The following is a 15,867-nucleotide window of genomic DNA, read 5'->3' on the forward strand; positions in this document are numbered from 1 at the left end:
GTGGACTCGCAGTCCCCGGTGGTACACCACCACCACCGCCACCGCCACCGCCACCGCCACCGCCACCGCCACCGCCACCGCCACCGCCATCATCATCATCATCATCATGGGACCAGGCCGGGAAGAAGTTTGAGGAAAAGAACAGAGGACAACCCTGGAGGCGGCGGGAAGAAGCCCTCTCGGCTCCGGCCGGGTTGCGGGACCTGCCCCTGGCTCGCTGCTCAGGAGCAGATTTGCGGAGAAAAGTCTGGGGCCCGAGTAAGGTGCTCGGCACAAAGGCAAATAGTGATGTCTAGCGTTTGGTCTGGTAGCTTTTATCTTTCTTAAGTACGTCCACGTTTTATTGTTGTTACGCCTTTATTCGCTGATTTTTCCAACAGACGTTTTTTGAGTAATTAATTAGTTCTTGAAAAGTGCTTTGCCGCATCCTGCGGCAAATATGTTATTTTAAATAAAATACTTTAAGAATTTCCTCCAACCAGAATCAATGACATTTTCACTAAAACTCTTCATTTGGTTTAAACATTTGAGAGAAGAAAAAAAAAAAATCTCCTTGCTGTCGTGAAGGGAGGCCACACTTAGGAGCTTTGTAGAAAAGAAGGAGGTAGAAAATTGAATTTAAACAGATCAGGATAACTTTTATAAAGTGTAGGCCATTAAAACAGAATGCTAGCTTAAATATTTTTTCATTATTTCATTGATTTATTTTAATTTTTTAATTTTTTTAATGCCTACAGCACTTAGTATTCCTAGGTGGTCTCCCATCCAAGTACTAACCAGGCCAGACCCTGCTTAGCTTCTGAGATCAGCTGAGATCCCGCACGTTCAGGATGGCATGGCTGTAGACTATTTCATTGATTTGAATGTATAAAGTTTGTAGGGATTTTCAAATGGCAAAAATGACTGATTTGGTTATTAAACTACGTTTTGGGTCTGGAATTGCCAAAATGAAAATTAAAATAAAACTGTATACTCGTTCCTGAGTCTTCAGTTTTCTAGTGTTCTATTAGATAACAATTGTAAATTAAAAATTTAAATCTACGGGCTAACTAAGGGAACTCTGGATGTATTTTAGATACCAATCAATTGAGATCGCCTCTGACTTTTTGCCAGAATACAACATAAGATTTATGGCTATTTTCTACCTAACTTTTTAATTTGGAAAGGTCTCTAGCTAAACATTTCTCATGTGGGCGTCATGTGGGCATCTCCTAGTACAGAAGGAAGACACTACGCCAAATGAGTTTACATTTTTTGGATTCCTTGTCGTGATCTTGAGGCCTCACTGAGAATCTGGGCACTTGGCTCATATTCTCCAACACAACTTCTAAGTCATGTAGATGCTCAGCATTCAGCATCCCACCTCAAGTGCCTTGAATTAACTCAGTGATTTCAGTTAAAGACTATATTGCCTTTTACCTTCCATTCCAAAATCTTAAAACTCACCAACACAACCTCTTAACTTTCCTGCTCTCAACATAGTCCTTGTTTTTTCCCAGCAGTTTCCTTATTTTTCTTCTCCCTGATTTTACCTTCATAGACCTCTACTCCCTTAATAGCTACATTTTTCTCCTAGAGAAATGCCTTCTCCCAGGCTTACACCTTTACTGTTTTTGGAAAGCCTGTGCTCAGACACTCAGCATGGTCACCATCTTTGCCTTCTTATCCTATCACTGTATCCACTCTTGAAATTACTGACCCTGGATCCATTCCATGGAACATCTTCCTGGATGTTGTGACTGGCTTGAAATAGGTGCATTAAATATATATTCAATGAATATCCAGGAGGCTGAGTTCTATTGGAAAACAGCACACAAATGTGCAGATTGATGCTATAGCAAATTCCAGGTTTTAGTATCAATTTTTTGTGGGGGGGGGCGCCCACCAACCACACCACACAACATTCCACCAACAACAACAGACGACTCAACAACAAGGGGGGGAGGAAGGATGACGACGCCCGAGGAAGAAAAAAAGCAGAGAACAACTGACGACCCCAAAAAAAAACAACAACACTCCGCAGCAGCAGAAGAAACAAACAACAAAAGAAAAAAAACACTACCCACCAATAATAGGGAAGAAGCAGCAGGTAATAAGAAAAAAATACTGTGATCAGCTGCTGTTTGAACCTGAGGATGCAAATAGCCGGCTGTATTTAATGAAAAGGAAAAATCCACGTATAAGTGGACCCAGCAGTTCAAACTCATTTTCTTCAAGGGTCAACTGTATTTTAAGCCTTTATCATTTTTCTCAAGTGCTAGTACTCTCTTCACCTTGAGCAGATAGATGACTTTGCCTTTTACTGAGAAGATCGAGGCAAGCCCTGAACTTCACTTTTGGATACCATGGCCTTATTTATCTTTCAAGACCAAACGTTTGATCATGTATATATTCTTAAAACCCTTTTATGTTTTCCCATTGTGTTGATATCTGGTGTGTAGCTACACCACGCCTTATCTTTTGCTACCACCCCCTCAGCCCAGAACTTCTTTCACTTCTTCAATGTGGTATGTCATCTCTACGCATTCATGTGTGTCATCACTTCTGCTCTACTTAGAACATTCCCCATAGCCAATATCAAGGGGCTAATTGTTTTCTTGTCAGATAACACATCCTCAGGGGAACCTTCCCTCACCCCACTGCTCTTCTGTTCCATGGTCCTTACACTATTTTATAACTGATGACTTACCAGACATAAAGCTCCAAAGGGCTATCTTTTAACTTTTATACAGCCCCTAAAATATGCCAGACGTGTTAAATAGACAAATTTACATAAAACCTCTAACACAAATTTCATTGCCTCTCATTTCAGAAGATAAAGGGTCCCTTTTTGTTGAAGGCCAAATTCTTCATCCGTGTTCAGAATCCCATAGCCTTGGCTTCCTCAGAGAATCTGCTTCATCAGTTATCCCCACATCTAGTTTCAATCTATTTCTATTGATTCCTTTCAGAAGAGAACATGTTTCTATTGGGTTTCCCATTGATTCTAGTAGATGTGGTGTGTCTTATGCAGATCCCCTTTACCAAGTGTCACACCTGTCCCCTACTGCCGTGGGTACTGGCTTCTAACCTCTCAAAGCTGCCCGCTTCTCTAGAGAAATACCTTCAACTTCCTTGAGAAGTTAGCAACTCCCAAAGGAGTGATTAGGGTACAAAAAGTTAGTTCCCTTGCCTCAAAAGGGGTGCAAATCTAAGGCATAGTTTATGTGCTAGAGCCCACACCTGTGCTGTCATTTAGCGGTCACCCACTTCTACATGCCAACATATTTCAAATATGCTGTCGTGGCATTATCTCTGCAGTTCTCCTTGAAGCTACAGTGTTGTTTTGACTTACTATTTTGACGAGATGGAGTAGTTCCTGCGACTTTCACTCCATACTTCCTACACAATGGCTCCTACTCCATTCAGGGAACCAATGTGAGGATTCTTTCTGCTGGTTGCTAAGCATGGCTATGGGGATATAATCACAGGCTCATTTCCTGTGGACTCTGCCAGACATACGGTGAGATGGACTTTTATCAATATACCACTTATCACCTGACCAGTGTGATGCCAGGGGTCCTCAGAAGTTAACATTAATTCAGAGTCAGTGGATAAAAACCCCAGGAAGCCTGGATTTTCCTTTCCCCAGTGCCTAGTCACCCTGGTAAATGGCTGCAGGTCCTTCTGTGGAAAGCTTTAAGGAAGATTTATGAAACAAAATTGTGGCTGAGTTGCAGAGTTCTTTTTTAAAGAGATCTGGCCCCCATCTCAGTTAAGACACTCTCAACTTATAAGCTGACTGGAGTCTGGGTATTGGGTACTTTCCCTATAGCCACTCAAGTCAGATTTCTGCTCACCTGGTTTAGATTTTCTCTGATTTTATAGCTTAAGCCATACTTCACTAGGCTGCCCATCTATTTTATTCCTGGGAAATTTATGGACAATTAGCCACTTCCATAGACCTTGAGAGTCAAAATACTCTGATTGTCACTCTGTCCTGTGCCTTATTGTAAGTGTGCCTACCTTGTTGCTAATGATCAAGTGCAGCCACCTGACCTCTACTGCATAGGTATCCCATTATTCTCATTGAAATCAGGAACCCCAGTTCTCTGGCAGTACCTCCCACCAGCATCTCTGGCCTTACGGAGGACTGTCTGTAGATTTTTATGGACACTGGTACTCCCTTCACGAATGAATTTCTGAGCCCTCCTGAGTTGTATGGTAGGGGTCAGCTGAGCAGGCTGCACATAATGAATTAACTCCAATATTCTCATCTTAGTAAATCATCACACTCCTTTCTCTAAAGTATGCTGGGAAAATTCTAGCATCTCAATCTAGGCCATCTATGAACTAGACTTCAGTCAGCTATACAAGCAAACTTCTAGAGCTATTTGGTATTCTAACCGCCATTTCTGGGCCAAGGCAAGAGAGGGATCTGCAACTATTGTAACAGATTCAATATAATTCAAAAGGTCTGTGATAGATAGGGTTGCCGTATGGAGCTTTTGACAAGGCCTACTGGAGCAAAAGCATGCCCATTTGAAAAGCAGTTCCTAGATTGCTGCGGGACACATTGAATCTTGAATTCTTGGTAAGTGCACTCATATAGATAAATTTGGCTTTATCTAATTTTAGAATTTGTCCTATGTGGTCAATGCCCTTACGCTCCATTCCGAGGATATCAGAGATGTGAATTGGCAGAATCCTGCAACTCTTTGGGGATGTGCTTGATCTCTTCCTGGAGTAAGCTTTGTAATTCAGTCTCTGGGCCAAACAGGAATTTCTTTTCCTTAAAAAATGTTTTACTTGGAAATAATTTTAAACTTACAGAAAAGTTACAAGACTAAAAAGAGTATAAAAATTATCCATATATTTGTTATGGGTCGAACTATGTCCCTCCAAAATAGATATATTGAAGTCCTAACCCCTAGTACCACAGAATGAAGTCCTAACCCCTAGTACCTAGTACATATGGCAGTGGGGTCTCCACAGAGGTAACCAAGTTAAATGAAGTCATTAGGGTGGGCTCTAACCCAGTGAATGGTGTCCTTGTACAAAGGGGAAATATAGACACAGAGACAGACATGCATACAGAGAGAATGCCATGTGACTATAAAGGCAGAGATCAGGGTGATCACATCTACGAGCCAGGGAATGCCAAAGATTTCCAGCAAACTACTGGAAGCCAGGAGAGAGACCTGGAACAGATTCGCCCTCACAGTCCTCAGGGGGAACCAATGCTGCTGACATCTTGATCTTGGACTTCTAGCCTCCAGAACTGTAAGACAATAAATTTATCGTTTAAGCCATCCAGTTGTTAGTGCTTTATTATGGCAGCCTTAGCAAGCTAATACATACCGTTTACCCAGATTCACTTATTGTTATTTCATTTGCTTGGATTCTCTCTGAATATATATGCATTACATATTTTTTTGTGAATAATTTGAGAGCAAATTGTATATGTCATTGCCTTTTACTCCTAAATATTTCAGTATGTGTTTTCTAACAGTATAGATATTCTCTTATGTAGATACAGTACAGTTATCAACTTCAGTAAATTTAACCTTAAAAATAGTTTTTATCCAATCTACTATCTCTATTCTAATTTTAAAAATTAACCCAGTAATGTCTTTTATAGCATTTTCTCCCTCTAGTAAATCCAGTCTTGGATCAGGTATTGCTTTTATTTTTCATTTAGTGTTCTTGAGTCTGCAATATTTCCACAGCCATTATCTTTTATGGCATTGACAATTTGAAGAATTATAGTTCCCCTCTATTTTCTTTTAAATAGAAAGTTTCTCATTCTGGGCTTGTCTGATCCTTCTTCACTATTAGATCCAATTATGCATTCTCAGGTAAAATACTATATGTATGATAGATTCATCTTTACAGGGATCACATCTAGAGGCATACAATGTCTGTCTGCCCCTCATTGGTGATGTTTATTTTGATCACCCATTCAAGGCGTTGTCTGATTCCTTCACTGTAACTATTTTTTCCCCTTACAAAAATAAGTAAACAATAGGGAGACAATTTAAGGCCATTCAAATACTCTACCATTCTAAAACTTAACTCTCTTTATATGCCTGGAGACAATGAGAGATAATGAGGTGAGTCTTGCAGAACAGGCACCCACTCCTCAGCCATTACAGCCAGGCAGAAAGATGATAATCAATCCCTTGGAGCCCATCAGAGATGCTTTCTTATTTCAACGTGTACCCTGGGTTGAAATTTCAAGACACCAAGCTAATCGTTTTCAAAGCGCCAATCTACTTATTATTGCCACAGTAATCAAATGATTTTCCGTCTTTTCTTCCTGCTATCCCATGCCAAGGCAGACCATAATTTGAGTAATCCTGCTACTATGGAAGGCTATAAATTTTCAGTGTTCCATTCCCCTTTGGTAGATCCATATGTGGTAATTTCAGAATTCCATCTTGTCTGTTTTCTGAGGCTACTCTTCATACCATTTACTCCATCAGGCAGAGTCCCAGGAGGAAAAAAGGCACACTCAAATGGATTTTGAAGGATTTAGTAAAAAGACTATTTACAGCAGTGCGGACAGAGTTAAGAGAACCAACAGGGGGCTATCCTTGTCTCTTTGACCTGAAGGATGGGAGCTGAGGTCCTGAAGGAAGGACATTAAAGCAGAAGCTGTTGTCATCAAGAAGAACAGACACTGCCAAAGCTCTTGCACTGATACAGAAAAAGTCGACAAGAAATATTCTACTTCCCTTTTTTGTCCTCTGAGATCCCATGGTGTTCTCATTCGATGCACCTAACCAGAGGCTAGAGGGCAAGGGAACTCAGCTAATGCAGTCCATAGAGATCAGCAATCTGGAGCCGAGGGCAGAAAAGAGTGCAAAATGGGAAATGGGCAGCCCTCTGTCCTTCACTGTCTACTGTGAGGAGCTGAGGATTGTCTTTTGTTTTGCTCCTGCTGTATGCAAATCCACTCTTACAATGATTCTAATATTTCATTGAAGTTTTTTCTTTGTTTATGATGCCACTCGTTGAAGGTTGTAAAAGAAAGCAGCAGAATTCCATTTACCCTTTCTCCTGACCTTTGCACTATTTCTGTCACATATATTACCTCTGCTACAACATAATATTAATTTTTCTTTACTTTTTTCTTTTCTTTTTATTATGGCGACATTGGTTAACAAAATCCAGTGTTTCAGGTGTACAATTCAACAGGAAGGCATATATACATATATATATTGCATTGTGTGTTAACTGCCCATAGTTAAATTTCTTTCTGTCACCACATATTTGAGTCCTTTTACCCCATCTACCTCCCCTGCTCTGCTCCCTATCCCCCCTACCCTCTGGTAGCCACTAGTCTATTATCCATGTCCGTGAGACTCTGTTTGTTTGTCTGTTTGTTTGTCGCTTTTAGGTTTATATCCCACAGATATGTGTATCATGTGGTTTTCAACTTTTTCTGTCTGGCTTATTTCGCTTAGCATGATTATCTCAAGGTCCATCCATGTTGTCGCAAATGGCAGTATTTCATCTCTTCTTATGGCGGTGAGTAATATTCCATTGTATATATGTACCACAGCTTCTTTAGCCAATCATCTATCGTAGGACACTTTGATTGCGTCCATGTCCTGGCCACCATGAATAATGCTACTATGAACATTATCTTTTCGGATACATGTTTTCAAGTCTTTGGGGTTAAATCCAGTAGAGGGATGGCTGGATCATATAGTAGATCTTAGGTTTTTGAGAACCTCCATACTGTTTTCTATAGTGGCTGTACCAATTTGCAATCCCACCAGGGATTGAGGGTTCCTTTTTCTCCACATTCTCTCCAATAGTTATTATTACTTGTCCTGTTGATAACAGCTATTCTAACAGATGTGAGATGGTATCTCATTGTCGTTTTGATTTGCATTTCCCTAATTATTTTTTCTTTAAATGCTTGATTTTTACAGAATTTAAGAAACTAAAAAATTACTTTTATTTTTACCAGAATGTTTAGCATTTCCAGTGCTCTTTGTTCCTTCTTGTAAATCTAAATTTCTATATAGTATTTTCCTTCAACCTGAAGAATTTTCTTTAGCACTTCTTATAGTGTGAATTTGCAGATAAACTTCCATTTATCTGAACACATCTCTATTTTGCCTTCATTTCTGAAGGATATTTCACTCAATGTAGAATTTTAGGTTGATAGTTGATAGTTTTTATTTTGTTTTGGAACTTAATAATGCACTTATCTTGTCTTCTGGCCTCCATTAGTTCTAATGAGAAGTCAGCTTAATTTTTATTGCTGTTTATTTGCATGAAATATATCTTTTCTGTTTATTTTTTAAAATTTTTTTTAGAAAAATTTTTAATTGTTTTAAAGTACACGTAACACAGGAATTACCATTTTAACAATTTTTAGGTGCACGCTTCATTGGTGTTAAGTATATTCAATCTCCAAAACTTTCTCATCGTGCAAAATGGATATTCTAAACAATACCCTATCTCCCATCCCCCAGCCCCTGGGAACCAACATTCTTTCTGTTTTTATAAGTTTCATTACTCTAGATACTTCATATAAGTGCAATTCTACAGTATTTATCCTTTTGTGACTGGCTTATTTCATTTAGCATCATATCCTCAAGATTTATCCATGTTATATCATATGCCATAATTTCCTTGCCTTTTAAGACTGAATAATATTCCATTGTATGTATATACTACATTTAGTTTATTAATTCATCCATCGATGGACACAATGCTACTATGAACATGGAGTACAGATGTCTCCTCAAGCCTCTGAATCTGCTTGCTTTTAAGATTTTATTTTTATCTTTGGTTTTCAGCAATTTGACTGTGATGTGCCTATGTGTGATTTTCTTTGTAGGTGTATTTCTAGGTGTGATTTCTTTTCTGGCTGGGGTTCATTGATTTTTCCTGTCTTTGGTTATTATTTTTTTTAAATCAAATTTGGAATTTTGATAAATTATTTTTCAAATATTATTTGTGCTTAATTTTCTGTTTTATTTTCTTCTGGAACTCTAGTTACATATATGGTAGACAATATGATACTGTCCCACACTTTATTGAGGCTTTGTTCTTTTTTCCTCTCCTAATATTTTACTCTTTGTTTTTCAGTTTAAGTGATGTCTTTTGAGCTATCTTCAAGATCACTCATCCTTATCTTATCCAATGAATATTTGATTCCAGATATTGTATTTTTAAATTTGAGTTTCCATTTAGAAACTATATATGTATAGTTCTTTATCTCTTCACCTATTACATCCATCCTTTTTTCTAGATTCTTTTATGTATAATTAATTACCTGTGTGTTAAAGGCAACTCTGTGTCTCTTTCTATCGATGGACTTTTTACTCTAGATTACATTTTTCTTTCTTTTCATTTTTAGTAATTTTCTACTGTATTCTGGACACTTGATTTGTTTTAGAGGCTCTGGTTGTTTTATTTTTCCAAGGACTGTTGAATTTTATTTTTGTAAGTATCTAAATTAATGTGGACCACTTTGGTCTTATCATAGCTTAGTTCTAGGCTTTTTAAAAGTTGGTCAATTTTGACTTTTGCCCTTAATTCTAGGGCATGATCTTTACTTCTACAAAATGAGGGTTCTGGTGTTTGAACTGAATGACAAGGGTGTTTGACCAACGTCTTTCCTTTTTGGCTGGGTCAGTTTCTCACCAGCTCGCTCTGTGAAATCCCTGATATTTCTCTTCAGCTTTCTGTCCTTCGACAGCTTTTCTCTGCTAGGTTTTTCAGCTAGGTTTTTCTCTGCTAGGTTTTTCTCTGCTAGGTTTTTCTCTGCTAGGTTTTTCAGCTATGTATCCTTCACATACATAGCTTAGGATTTGTGAAAGGACTCCAGGGGTATCCCTATGCAGAATTTTGAGACTCTTTCTCTGCAGCTCCTTCCTTTCTGATAACCTGCTCCCCAAATTTCACCTGCCATAGCAGCTCTGAATTCCAATCTCTTTTTCTTTGCCCAGTGAAACAGTTCCTTGCTTGGCCCCCATTTTCCTGCACTGTTTTTGGAAAAAGCTTTCAGAGAAGTCGGGGTGGATTTGGAGCTTACCTACTGTGTACTTTCTTTCTTTCAGAATTGCAGTCCTATGCTGCATACTGCCCAGGGCATGAAGACAGTTGTTTTATATGTTTTCTAGTTTGTTTAAGAGTGAGACTATAGATGCAATTTGAACTAAGCAATCAAGGTCAAAACCAGAAGTTATTGTAGAAAATTACTATGACTATTCTGTCATTAAAATTTTTTTCTTTCAGTTTAAAATAAATCTCACCTCTTACATAAGGTCTTCCTTAGGGGTAGTTTCTATCTATTTTTTCCTTTGAATATACCATACTTTCCTGTTTCTTTGTATGCCTCATGATTTTTCAGTGAAAATTGGACAGTCGAATGTTACAATGTGGTAACTATGGAAAATTAGGTTTTCCCCTTCCTCAGGGTTTGGTGTTTGTCATATTTTGAAATTGGGATATAATTGATGTATAACATTATATTATTTTTTAATATGCTACATAATAATGCGATATATACACATAATGTGAAATGATCGCCCCGATAGGTCCAGTTGACATCTATCACTACATACAGTTACGAATATTTTTTCTTGAGGTAAAACTTTTAAGATTTACTATCTTAGCAACTTTCAAGTATATCATACAATTTTATTAACTATAGTTATCATGCTGTGCATTATATTCCCAGGATTTACTTAAGTTATAACTGGAAGCTTATACCTTTTGACCCTCTTCACCCATTTTGCTCATCCACCCTCCCATCTCTGGCAACCACCAATCTGTTCTCTATGAGTTCAGGTTTTTTGTTTTTGTTTTTGTTTTAGAGTCCACGTATAAGGGAGATAATATGGTATTTGTCTCTCTCTGATTTATTTCACTCAGCATAATGCCCTCAAGGTTCATCTATGTTGTAGCAAATGGTAGAATTTTCTTCTTTTTTATGGCTGAATGATATTCCATTGTGTGTGTATGTGTGTGTTTGTATGTATATGTATGTATATATGTATGTGTGCGTAGATGTGTGTGTGTGTGTGTGTATACACACACACACACACACATATACATATAAATAAATAACTACAGTAAAATTGCTGGATCATATGCTAGTTCTATTTTTAATTTTTTGAGGATCCTCCATACTGTTTTCTGTAGTGGTTGAATCAATTTACATTCCCTCCAACAATGCACAAGGGTTCCCTTTTCTCTATATACTTGCCAACAATTGTTATCTCTTGTCTTTTTGATAATAGCCATTCTGACAGGTGTGAGGTTGTACCTCATTGTGGTTTTAATTTGCACTTCCCTGACGATTAGGGATATTGAGCAAGTTTTCAAATACATGTTGGCTATTTGTATGTCTTCTTTGGAGAACTGTATATTCTGATCTTCTGCCCATTTTTTAATCAGATTATTGTTTTTGCTATTATGATGTACCAGTTCTTTATGTATTTGGAATACTAACTTTTTACCAGATATGTGATTTGCAACTATTTTCTTCCATTCCATGGGTTGGCTTTTTGTTTCATTGATGGTTTCCTTTGCTATACAAAAGCTTTTAGTTTTATGTAGTCTCATTTGTTTACTTTTGCTACTTTTTCCCTTTGCTTTTGTGTCAAATCCAAAAAAATCATCACCAAGACCGATGTCAAGGAGCTTACTGCTTATGTTTTCTAGGAGTTTTATGGTTTCATATTTTATGGTTAAGTCTTTAATCCCCTTTGAGTTCATTTTTGTGTGTAAATTCTATTTTAATTCTTTTGTATGTGGCTGTCCAGTTTCCCAACATTGTTTATTAAAGAAACTATTTTTTTTCTCCATTATAAATTTGTCATAGATGAATTGACCATCTCTGTGTGGGTTTATTTCTGGGCTCTCTATTCTGTTGATCTATGTGTCTTATTCCATGCCAATACCATACTGCTTTGATTACAATAGCTTTGTAATATAGTTTGAAATCAGGAAGTGTGATGCCTCCAGGGTTGTTCTTTGTTAAGATTGCTTTGACTCTTTGGAGTCTTTTGTGGTTCCACACAAATTTTATGATTTTAAAAATTTTATGTAGGTGTCTCTGTGTCAGGAATCAGCCTAAGATATAAACTTAAGGTCTTCTCAGGTCTTTTCTGAGCCTACATTTTGGGCATTTAGTAGTAACTTTTTAAAATGTCTGGCTCCCAAAGGGGCAAAGGAGAAAAATGAAGAGAATAAAATAGTCATTTTCTCTTTAAATCCTCTGAAAGCTACTTCAGCTGGAGGAGCATGAAACCATGATGGTGGGAGTTGCCACAATGACTGCCTGCACCACCATGATCAGAAGCAGCAATTTATGATCAGAACACAGATCCCTGATGTGTGGAGGACAAAGTCCTTATTGCCACTCTGGCTCTTGAAAGCAATCTAGAACACTGGCCTTCCCTGGGGCTGGGGAGTGGGAGGATGAATAGCCACTACTGCGCTAGGCTGAAGTTAACCAAAATTAACCACAGTTTACGAGGCACATCTTTTCCTGGAAGCTATAAGCTTTTGAATAGACTGTAGAATTCTAAAATAATTGCATAAGACAGATTTTGCCAACGTAATGTTGTCCAGATGGAGAGACAAATTCCTAGCACTTCCTACACTGCCATCTTCACTGACGTCCAGGCTTATTTAGTCTTACAATCTGGAATAGTTCATTTTAAATTCTCTGTGTCAAAATTTTAATTTCACAGTGATAAAACTGACTTCAGGTTGCTGTGTGGAATTTAGGATTATTGAGAGTGATAGCTGGAAATTTTTAGTAACATTTTAAGGGCTTCTCCAAGTTATATTCCAGATTATGCAAGGGCATACTTGGTATCTTGGCCAAAAGGAAACATGTTTTTGTGTATAAATAAGATATAGAGCATAGAAAAGCACTAGAGAAATGATTGGGATCCTGGGGAGTTGTAGTAAAAACCATCCTAGAACCATTTGATCTGCCACTATAACAACAAGAGGATAGCATAAACTTAGATCAAAATTCTTATATTGTTGTGTGGTAGCATGTATGATGGGATACGGTGCTCAGTCCAAGGTCAAGCATCATATTTTAATTCTTTTTTTTTTTTATGTTGCATACTATTGGGAATAGTTGTTATTCAATTGATATTTGATAATTTTCAGAGTATGAGAAATCCATAATCTTTTAACTTGTGATTTTTCAAGATGCAAATACTTTTATTTTAAAAGGTACTGCATTAATAGGAGTTCTGATGAGAATGAAAGCAGAAATTGTTGTTGATGTAGGAGTCTGACTGTCCAAATTATGGATCAAACTTCTTCTATAACTTTATTTTCTGCTGGATCCTACTTGGTGTATTAATAATTCATTGATATGTATATGGATTGATAAGTAGATGTATTAAATTTGGTTGTAGGCATTAAACAAAATAAATGCAACCATTGCATATTGGAAAAGGGTACTATTATTCAATTTTAGCTTTAGAATACCTTGGCACAGTTTGAGAACCACTACCATAAATCATCCAAACATCCCATAAATATTACAGTTAAGCATTGAAACTTCATTCCTTAGACAGTATCTTTTGCAAAAGACCCATTGTTTTTATTCATTAGAATTGTGTAAACTTAATGTTCTGAAAATAGTACATAATCATCATAGGAAATTAGAAAATACAGAAAAGCACAAGGAGGAAAATATAAATCATTCATCATTCCATCACTGAGAAATAACTATAATTACCATGATGGAATATCTATGCAGTCATTTTTCAAAAAATCTTTTTTTTAACTTATATTCTATACTTTTAAAGAAAAAGATAATTTAATAGTAAAAGTGGGCAAGAGATTAGAATAGGCACTTAATAAAAGACTATGTCTAAAAGGCCAATAATCCATCAGAAATAAGCAAAATGCAAATTAAAATCACAAGATAGTGCTCTAGCATCATACAACTATTAAAATTTATGAAGACTGACAATAACCAGTATTATTTAGGATGTGGAACCGTGGAAATTATCACACTGTTGATGAAAGTGTCCATTGGTTACAGGCTATTTAGAAATCCAGCATTACCTACTAAAACTGAAGATCCACATATCATTTCACTTAGCAATTCCACTCCTAAATATTTACTAAACAGAATGTGTGCTTCTGTGCAAAAATAAAAGACATATAAAAGGATGTTCAGAATGGCATTACTCATAATAGCCTCAAATGTCCTTCAAGAACAGAATGAATAAGTAAATTGTGGTATATTCATGCAGCTATTTAGAAAGCCTTTCCCCATTCCAATATACAACAATGAAAAATGACTACTATGTGAAAGAATAAGGAGTGGAAGAGGCCAGACACGAAAGTATACACATACCATATAATTCCAATTACATAAAGTTTGAAAACAGACAAAACTATAAATTACAGGATTTACTGATATATACACAAGTGGTAAACCTCTGAAGAAAAGTAAGGAAATGATTACAGTTATGTCAGGAGTGTTGTTTATTTGAGGAGAAGGGAGAAACTAAAGCTTGGGAATTCGCAGGAAGACCCTTCTGGGATGCTTGAATGGTTCTTTTTCTGGACCTGGGTTATAGTTTATACTTTGTGATAAATCAACTCTACTTGTTTCTTTTGTACACTATTATTTATGTAATGTTATATTGAACAAGAAAAATGCTTAAAAGGAAACAAAAGAATTGCACTAGACATTGCTTTTAAATTTGCTTTTTGCAAAACAATATCTTATAAACATTTTTAGCATCATGTTCTTTTTATGGTCGCATAATATTCTCTTGAATTAATTATTTAACATGTTCATTATTATTGGGCATTTAGTTGTGTCTAGTTTTTTAAAATATATATAATAGTTTACTAAACATCTTTGTAAATATACCTTTTCAAATGTTTATGGTAGTTTCTTTTGGCTGTATTCTTAAAAGTGAAGTTATTTAAATAAAGCACATACATTTTAAAGGTTTATCGATATCTGTGCTGGGCCATGTGGAGAGTGGAAAAAGTGAAAAACAAATTCCCTGATCTTTTTTACACTCTCAAAGTCTAGTAAAAAGTTGCTAACATTTCAGTTGCCTCAAGTTTGGCTGACTTGAAACTACCCCCAAACTGAATAATCTAAGAGCAATCTATTTCTATTTAGATTTGGACTTCACAGACATTGGTGGAATCTGTGTGGTTGGTTGTAATGGACCTGTTTTAAAAAGCTACATACATGGAAATGTTTTGCGATATGCCCTTATACTAACACAGCACTGTAATGTTAGTTGCATACAAAGGTTTGTTTTCTTGATCGAGTTACTTCTGATAGAATTAATTTCTCATTTTACATATGGCTGTTGAAAAAAGACTCCATTTAGAAGGAGTTATCCCATGAAGTCATACTCTTTCCTCTTTGAAGTTTTACCAGTGAGAGTTTTATTTCTTTGTATTAGGGATTTTGGCCCCAGGAAGCTTTTTCCCACTCTGACTGGTTTCTGAGTAAGCTTGCCTTAGATTCCAGCTGCAGAGATTTTTGGCCTGTTGCAAAATTTTTCATATTACTGTATAAAGGGAACCAAATCTGTAATACTCCTCGGCTTTAGGCTTATATTTTTCTAGTTCTTTTGTTTGGTGTCATTTTTATTCTTGTGTCCACTGACATTATTTTAATGGTCCATTTTCAGGAAGATTAATTATACCCTTGGCACATCTGCTTTTCTATTTGAAATTTTTTCTGTGACAGGATTGGAAAATAATAGAAAACAGTTCATACAGCTGCCTTAGTTACCAAGACAACAAATGGAAGAAATAACTGGCTGCTTGGCTTTTCTCTCTTTTTCTGAATTACCTTCCAAATACAGTAATCTCCACCCTGAAATTTATGTATCTGTTTGC

General features: G+C 36.7%; 1 pseudogene; it reads right to left on the minus strand.

Annotated features, from left to right (window-relative positions):
* Nucleotides 1–728: 728 nt before the first annotated feature.
* On the minus strand, nucleotides 729–847 carry LOC111729159 (annotated as a pseudogene).
* Between the last annotated feature and the right edge of the window lie 15,020 nt (nucleotides 848–15,867).

Source organism: Pteropus vampyrus, unplaced genomic scaffold (assembly GCF_000151845.1).
Source record: "Pteropus vampyrus isolate Shadow unplaced genomic scaffold, Pvam_2.0 Scaffold8, whole genome shotgun sequence".
NCBI lineage: Eukaryota > Metazoa > Chordata > Mammalia > Chiroptera > Pteropodidae > Pteropus > Pteropus vampyrus.